Source organism: Acanthochromis polyacanthus, chromosome 9 (assembly GCF_021347895.1).
Source record: "Acanthochromis polyacanthus isolate Apoly-LR-REF ecotype Palm Island chromosome 9, KAUST_Apoly_ChrSc, whole genome shotgun sequence".
In the NCBI taxonomy this organism is placed as follows: domain Eukaryota; kingdom Metazoa; phylum Chordata; class Actinopteri; family Pomacentridae; genus Acanthochromis; species Acanthochromis polyacanthus.
The window spans coordinates 4,712,487-4,720,966 of record NC_067121.1 but is presented as its reverse complement, the minus strand read 5'-3'; the positions used below and the strand labels follow the sequence as shown (position 1 = coordinate 4,720,966).

Below are 8,480 nucleotides of genomic sequence, written 5' to 3'. Positions count from 1 at the left end.
TTGTTATGCATTAGCCGAGCACGACTGAAGCTCTTCAAGCAATCTGCTGGAGACAAACGGCCTCCAGCTCCATTAAGACGCTTTCATTTCCTCCTCGAGTGTGAACACTTCTGCCGAGACACAAACACTCCAACAACCTGAGACTGACTCCTCAAATCTGGGTTTACGTTCTGTAAAGACGAGGAGAACGTGTTTTCATTCATTTCACGTGTTTGCATATTTAAATATTCTGCTGCTTCTCTTTTGTTCGCTCTGACAGAAACAAGACCAGGAGAAGAAAAACAAATTAAAGGAAACCTTCTGCAGCTTCAGCAAACACCAGACATTTCCATTTCTATACTTGTGTGACGGCAAGCAGAAACAGGAGGAGATGAAGCATTTAGACTGAGAATAAATTCAGTCTGTCTGAGGAATTAAACATTGAGGAGTTTCATTTAAACTGCTCTCTGTTTACTTTGCAAACCGTTTTTATTTGGAGGTACGAGTGAAGATGAGCGTCTGAAATGTCACTAATTCTAAACAGAACTCCTTTTTCTCTTTCAGCTCTCTGTTGGATAAAACACTTCAAACCAATGAAAATAGTAAGAATTAAATGACAGATTAAAATCAGTCAGCATTCAAGGAGTTCAGTCGACGGTGAAGCCGAAAAATCGCTCTGAAACATTTGGAATAAATATAATTAACAGTAAATTTGAATGTTTGTGGATGAAAATTAAAGGAGGAAAAACCAGAAGTGGACAAAAACTAATGATTTTATTATTATAAAAACAATTAACTCACATATAAGCTGCTTTCTTCAGAAGCACAAAAGCTGGAATTTATCACTGCTGCCATTATTTTTCTCTTCATTTCAGAAGTGAATTATCTTTTTATTCCAGGTGTCCAGTTATTTATCAATAAATTGATCTTCTTGGTATTCCAGAATATCAAAAGTTGTTGAAGTTGTTCAATGATTTAAAAACTTTCAGACCTTTTCCTATTTGTTCTGTATTGTCACAAGTAAGATGCAATTTAAAAATCAGAAAATAAATAATAATTTACATGCAGTGATTTCTGATTTTCTGCTGGGATTTCTCGTCTCTTTATGGGGATTTTGCATCTTTTTGTGCTTATTCCACACCTTTTGTGGCAGTTGTGTGTCCTGATGTTGGAATGTCTCATTTTTGTCTAGATTTTGTGTTTTTGTTTTGATTTTGCATCTTTTTGTGACATTTTTTTCCTTTTTTGTAGTGATCAGATTTCAGTTTTTACCAGAACTCCAGTGTGTGTTTCATTTATCTGAATTTGCTTAAAATGAAAGATTTCAAAATCTGCATAAAAATCCTCTAAAAATTCTCAACATTTGTCCGCTGTGAGAAACACCTGTAAAATTACGACATTTTTGTCCTAAAATAACTCAAAAATTGCTCAAAAGTTTGTCACATTTGTCCAAAATGATCCCAGAAATTGTTTAAAACTTCACTAAAATGATCTAAAATTAATCAATTATCTTCAGACTGTGACTCCTGGATGGATTTAAGCTGATCTGGTGTCAGTTTTTACCAGAACTCAGATGTGTTTCTCCTCCTAAATGTCATGGTTCTATCTGCTGGACTGATGAAGTTCTGAGGCTCAGAAATGATGGGAAAAGTCCATTAAAAAGTGATAAATGTGGACCCACCTCTGTGGACTTCAAGGACCTGGAACTCTGAAATATTCCCAGTATGAAGGCAGAACTCTGTTCATTAATAAAGTTATGGAAGTAAGAACATTATGGAAGTTAGATTCAGAAAATTTTCATGGTGACTCAAAGAATAGTTCAAAAGTTCATGAAATGTGTTTAGCAGAATTCAAATGTGTTTTTCATTCATCAGATGCTGCTCAGAATTTCATTAATGTCCAAAACTACACAAAGATCCTGTCAAGTTTCTCAATATTTTCCAATAAAAACTCCAAAATTCTTCAAAATGACAAAAGAAGTTCAAAATTACACTAAGTTGTCCCAAAATTATTAAAATTTGTCTTAAAAAAGACGATAAAAGTGACTTATTTCCCAAGAATGACTCCAAAAAGTGGAAGAAATTGGTCTGAATGTCATTAATGTCATCCTAAACTAGACAAAAATCCTCTCAAATTTCTCAATATTTGTCAGAAAAAGTTTACAAAAAACTGTTCAAAACGACAAAAGATGTCCAAAACGACTGAAAACTTTAACAAATGGTCAAAATTGGTTAAAAAGTCCATTTAAAGTGATAAATGTGGAGCCATCTCTATGGACTTCAAGGACCTAGAATGTTCTAAGAGACTAAACTTAAAGACTGGAAGCAGGAAAGGAGAACATCTCCTGTAGAAAGTTCTAGAGTAGACCTAAAGACAGCTGTAGAAAGTTCTAAAGTAGACCTAAAGACAGCTGTAGAAAGTTCTAGAGTAGACCTAAAGACAGCTGTAGAAAGTTCTATAGTATACCTAAAGACAGCTGTAGAAAGTTCTAAAGTATACCTAAAGACAGCTGAAGGAAGTTCCATAGTAGACCTAAAGACAGCTGTAGAAAGTTCTGAAGTAGACCTAAAGACAGCTGAAGAAAGTTCTATAGTAGACCTAAAGACAGCTGAAGAAAGTTCCATAGTAGACCTAAAGACAGCTGTAGAAAGTTCCATAGTAGACCTAAAGACAGCTGAAGAAAGTTCCATAGTAGACCTAAAGACAGCTGAAGAAAGTTCTAGAGTGGACCTAAAGACAGCTGTAGAAAGTTCCATAGTAGACCTAAAGACAGCTGAAGAAAGTTCCATAGTAGACCTAAAGACAGCTGAAGAAAGTTCTATAGTATACCTAAAGACAGCTGTAGAAAGTTCCATAGTAGACCTAAAGACAGCTGAAGAAAGTTCCATAGTAGACCTAAAGACAGCTGTAGAAAGTTCTGAAGTAGACCTAAAGACAGCTGTAGAAAGTTCTAGAGTGGACCTAAAGACAGCTGTAGAAAGTTCTAGAGTGGACCTAAAGACAGCTGTAGAAAGTTCGAGAGTGGACCTAAAGACAGCTGTAGAAAGTTCCATAGTAGACCTAAAGACAGCTGTAGAAAGTTCCATAGTAGACCTAAAGACAGCTGAAGGAAGTTCCATAGTAGACCTAAAGACAGCTGAAGAAAGTTCTATAGTAGACCTAAAGACAGCTGAAGAAAGTTCCATAGTAGACCTAAAGACAGCTGTAGAAAGTTCCATAGTAGACCTAAAGACAGCTGAAGAAAGTTCTATAGTAGACCTAAAGACAGCTGAAGAAAGTTCTATAGTAGACCTAAAGACAGCTGAAGAAAGTTCCATAGTAGACCTAAAGACAGCTGAAGAAAGTTCTATAGTAGACCTAAAGACAGCTGAAGAAAGTTCCATAGTAGACCTAAAGACAGCTGTAGAAAGTTCTATAGTATACCTAAAGACAGCTGTAGAAAGTTCCATAGTAGACCTAAAGACAGCTGAAGGAAGTTCCATAGTAGACCTAAAGACAGCTGTAGAAAGTTCCATAGTAGACCTAAAGACAGCTGAAGAAAGTTCCATAGTAGACCTAAAGACAGCTGTAGAAAGTTCCATAGTAGACCTAAAGACAGCTGAAGAAAGTTCCATAGTAGACCTAAAGACAGCTGTAGAAAGTTCTGAAGTAGACCTAAAGACAGCTGTAGAAAGTTCTAGAGTGGACCTAAAGACAGCTGTAGAAAGTTCGAGAGTGGACCTAAAGACAGCTGTAGAAAGTTCGAGAGTGGACCTAAAGACAGCTGTAGGAAGTTCCATAGTAGACCTAAAGACAGCTGTAGAAAGTTCCATAGTAGACCTAAAGACAGCTGAAGAAAGTTCCATAGTAGACCTAAAGACAGCTGTAAAAAGTTCCATAGTAGACCTAAAGACAGCTGAAGGAAGTTCCATAGTAGACCTAAAGACAGCTGTAGAAAGTTCCATAGTAGACCTAAAGACAGCTGAAGAAAGTTCTATAGTAGACCTAAAGACAGCTGTAGAAAGTTCCATAGTAGACCTAAAGACAGCTGTAGAAAGTTCTATAGTATACCTAAAGACAGCTGTAGAAAGTTCTAGAGTGGACCTAAAGACAGCTGTAGAAAGTTCGAGAGTGGACCTAAAGACAGCTGTAGAAAGTTCGAGAGTGGACCTAAAGACAGCTGTAGGAAGTTCCATAGTAGACCTAAAGACAGCTGTAGAAAGTTCCATAGTAGACCTAAAGACAGCTGAAGAAAGTTCCATAGTAGACCTAAAGACAGCTGTAAAAAGTTCCATAGTAGACCTAAAGACAGCTGAAGGAAGTTCCATAGTAGACCTAAAGACAGCTGTAGAAAGTTCCATAGTAGACCTAAAGACAGCTGAAGAAAGTTCTATAGTAGACCTAAAGACAGCTGTAGAAAGTTCCATAGTAGACCTAAAGACAGCTGTAGAAAGTTCTATAGTATACCTAAAGACAGCTGTAGAAAGTTCTAGAGTGGACCTAAAGACAGCTGTCTAGCTGTCGGTAGGTCTACTCTAGAACCTTCAACATGGGACTATATGGACTTGAAGGACCTGGAACTCTGGAGACATTCCCAGTCTGAAGGTAGAACTCTGATCATTAATAAAGTTACTGGAGATGAAGAACCAGCTGGTTGTGAGGAGGTTTGATTGATTTTATTTTGTTCCACTGACCTATAACTCCATATTATTGAAGCTCTGCAGGTCTGTTAATGTGTCGTCATTATAGCTAATATAACATCATCTCATCAGGGAATCCATTTCATGTGTGGAATTCTGTAAAACATTCTCATTAGCTGGTAAAATGTCGTTTGTTCCACAAGTTTCCAGTTAATCAGTGACTTTAACTGGAACCACTGAGGCTAGATGTTAAACCTGTGAAACCAAAAGCAGGAGCTGAAGCCGGGTTAAAGGCTGCCGTTTAATGGAACAACTGTTTACAGCTGCAGCCTGAATGTAAACATCCAGGATTAATGTGACAGAAATCCCTCGGTGACAACACGCCGACCCCCATTCCTGCAGCCCAGCAGTAAAAGCTCCAACATCCAGAGGAATAATCACCCTCAGATAACTGATATTTTGCTGTAAATAGGCTGTCTGAGCGACGCCTGCTGGGCCTGAAGTCAGTACCGCCTCGTCAGCTTCCACCTGGATCCACCTCAGGTTCTCCTCCAGGTAGCTCCACCCAGCCCAGACCGCCGGCAGCAGATTCATTCATTCCTAACTGATGCTCACAGTCGCTTCATTTTAGATTTTAACACCAAATATAGGTGTGAAACTCAGCGTTACCTTCACTATTTGTTCAATAATCTGTTAATCATGTGGTGCAGCTTTGCCCCCATCTGTTCGTCACTGATTGATCCAGGAATAAACCTTTTGGTTTAGTAGAAACAGTAAAATCAGCCAATAAAATGAAATTCTGAACATTAAATCAATGTATTCTTACATAATGCTGGAATTTACAGTAAATTTAATGATTTGTGGATAAAAATAAAAGAAAAAGTCCATTTTTGGCACTTTTCAACTTTTTCTGGTCATTTTTTGTGTCATTTTTGTCTTTTTCTGGTCATTCTTTGTGTCATTTTTGTTACTTTTTGTCTTTTTCTGGTCATTCTTTGTGTCATTTTTGTCACTTTTTGAATTTTTTCTGGTCATTTTTTGTGTCATTTTTGTCACTTTTTGTCTTTTTCTGGTCATTTTTTGTGTCTTTGAGGCCGTTCGGCACTTGTTTGTGTTCATTTTGCATCTTGTCAGATCTTTGTGTGTTGAATATGTGGTTTTTGTCTCTCTGTACATGAAATCGGCATCTATTTATGCGCATTTTGTGTTTCTTTTAGTCATTTTTAATTTCTTTCTGCATGATTTTCTGTGTCTTTGCACTCATTTTGCACCTGACAGTCATTTTGTGTGTCTAGGAAGTTATTTAATTTCTGTTCGCAGTGAATTAACGTCTGGTTTTGTTCATTTTTCATCTATTTTTCATCTCTTTTTGTGTTTCTTGATGTTTGTTTTCAGTCATTTTGTGTCTCATTCTGTTGTTTTGTTCTTGTTTTGTCATCATTTTGAGTCAATTTTAGTCCGTTTTAATCACTTTCTAGTCGTTTTGTGCATCTTTGCGGCCGTTTTGCATTTAGTTGTGTTCATTTTGCGTCGCTTTCTAATTGGTTTCTGTCTTTTTGTGTCCATTTACAGAAACTATGACTGAATCTCTAATATTGGGTCTAGTTTTTGGTTTGCTCTCTTAACTGTCGTTTTGTTTTTACTGTCGGTTTGTTCCAGCCATCGTCTTTGTCCTCCACCTCCAGGCGCTGCTCCGGAATCACGGAAGTTGGAGTTTTTTTTCTTCAGTTTTCCATCAGTAATCTTCAGCTGTGGCGGCTAAATGAAATTATGAATTATTATGGTTGTATTATTCTTAAATTTAAAGGAAAAGCAGAAACTTTTTACATCAATAGCTGCTAATTAGTTTTGTGTTTCAGCTCTACATGTGTATACTGTTGGGTGATTTCACTTAATGCTGCATTTTTTAACCTCTTCATATGAGTTGTTTGTAAAAATCCTAATATGTAACGTATGACCTCAAACGTGTACTTCTACGGATCCTGAACTGAGCTAATATTTGATGATGAAACGTGTCCATAAACTGTCAGAATCCTCCTTCAATGTGTTTGTATGACGTTCAGACCTCCAGGTTGGTGCAGGTTTGTTTTATTTCCTCCCTGGTTCTGGAGCATCGTCAGTGATGCAGAGGCAGACCTGTCAATCACAGCCGGTCGCCGTGGAGATCCGCCTGAGAGCTGAGAGGGAAGCAGAGCAGCATGCAGATGGAGCAAACAGCAGCCAGAAATGAATTATTCAGCCACAAACAGAGGACGAGCTGCAACACACAAGGTCACGAGGTCGAGCTTAGACACGTTTAATGCATGAAGGAAGCAGGAAGAGGGGCGGAGACACGAGACGAGCTGAGAAGCTCACAGGTTTGGTGTTTGATGGTTGAAATAGAACAAATCATCCAGTTTATCGGCTCCGTCCTGCACCGGGCTGCTGGAAAAACACAAGCTGACGCCATTTTAGAAGGTCACAGAGGTTCAAGTCTTATGGAAACAAAACACTGTAAAAATAAATAAATAAATAAATAAAAAATCCCTTTAAACATCTGGGAGCAAACGTGTCTCAGAAAACACATTAAAAGAGCTAAAAACTGTAAAAACAAAAAATATATATATACATTTTATAAAAAAGGTAAATCAAGTAATTAGAAGATACAATTTAACATTTAACAAGGAAAATCTGTGAAATAATAACTAATTATGATGATGTTCTTTAATTTAATTATAATTTTACAGTCCTTAATATTTTATCCTCTTTAGTATTTCTTTCAACAGCAAATACTTGTAAAATAAATAATTTTTATTTCTGTTTTAACTGATGTTTTTAATCATTTCTGACTCTTTTCTTCTGTTTTAACTGATTTTCTAATAATTTCTGACTCTATATTTCTGTTATTTGTGATGTTTTTAATCATTTTTGACAATTTATTTCTGGTTTTACTAATGTTTTAAATCATTTCTGGCTCTTTATTTCTGTTTTTACTGATGCTTTAAATCATTTCCGACTCTTTTTTCTGTTTTTAATGATATTTTAATCATTTCTGACTCTTTATTTCTGTTATTCGTGATGTTTTAAACAATTTCTGACTCTTTTTTTCTGTTTTAACTGATGTTTTTAATCATTTCTGATTCTTTATTTCTATTTTAACTGATGTTTTTAATCATTTCTGACTCTTTATTTCTGCTTTTACTGATGTTTTAAATCATTTCTGACTCTTTTTTCTGTTTTTAATGATGTTTTTAATCATTTCTGACTCTTTATTTCTGCTTTTACTGATGTTTTAAATAATTTCTGACTCTTTTTTTCTATTTTAACTGATGTTTTTAATCATTTCTTGTTGTTACTGCAGAGCCTGGTGAATCAGTTATACGTGTCAAGTAAAAATTAATGAACCTTCGACTTTATTTCTGTGAATTTTCAGAACCGTTCAATAACACCTGCGACTTGTTCAGCTCTCAGAGACTTTATTGTGTCTCAGATTTTCTATAAAGAGCTGAAGGTTGTTCAGTTTGGATTCAGAAAAGTGTTTTCTGTTGGAATAAAAACATCTCTGAGACTTCAAGGATGGTTCTAGTTAATTCTACGCGGCTGCATTTCCCAGTAATGTGGTTATTTTAGCCCAGTGAGTCAGAATAATTCTGCTCTTTCCAGCAGATTGAGAGAAGCTGCATATTAAAGCAGTGAATGGACTCTAAAAGCTGTGAGTGTTGAGGTGAACAGGTCGACTGCTGAGTGTCTCCAGGGTGGAAATCACTAATACACTGCTCAAAAGAACTGTTCCAGGACCGAAAAACAAACGTTTGACATGATTTATGGTACAATCAGGCTCTCTGTGAGCTTTTTGTCACATTAATATAAACTGTTTTTATGGTTTAATTATCTCTCCTCCAA

At 36.4% G+C, this 8,480-nt stretch overlaps 1 long non-coding RNA gene across 8 annotated transcripts; it reads right to left on the bottom strand.

Moving 5' to 3' along the window:
- Window positions 1-3,098: 3,098 nt before the first annotated feature.
- LOC127535443 (uncharacterized) lies at window positions 3,099-7,065 on the bottom strand. Of its 8 annotated transcripts, none has more exons than XR_007944305.1 (3): window positions 4,294-7,065; window positions 3,601-3,633; window positions 3,099-3,138 (listed from the first exon to the last, which is right to left on the bottom strand). It is a non-coding gene; the product is annotated as an uncharacterized LOC127535443 (long non-coding RNA). The 8 variants fall into 8 exon arrangements; XR_007944307.1 differs by lacking the exon at window positions 4,294-7,065 and adding an exon at window positions 3,898-4,043; XR_007944302.1 differs by lacking the exon at window positions 3,099-3,138 and adding an exon at window positions 3,164-3,237.
- Between the last annotated feature and the right edge of the window lie 1,415 nt (window positions 7,066-8,480).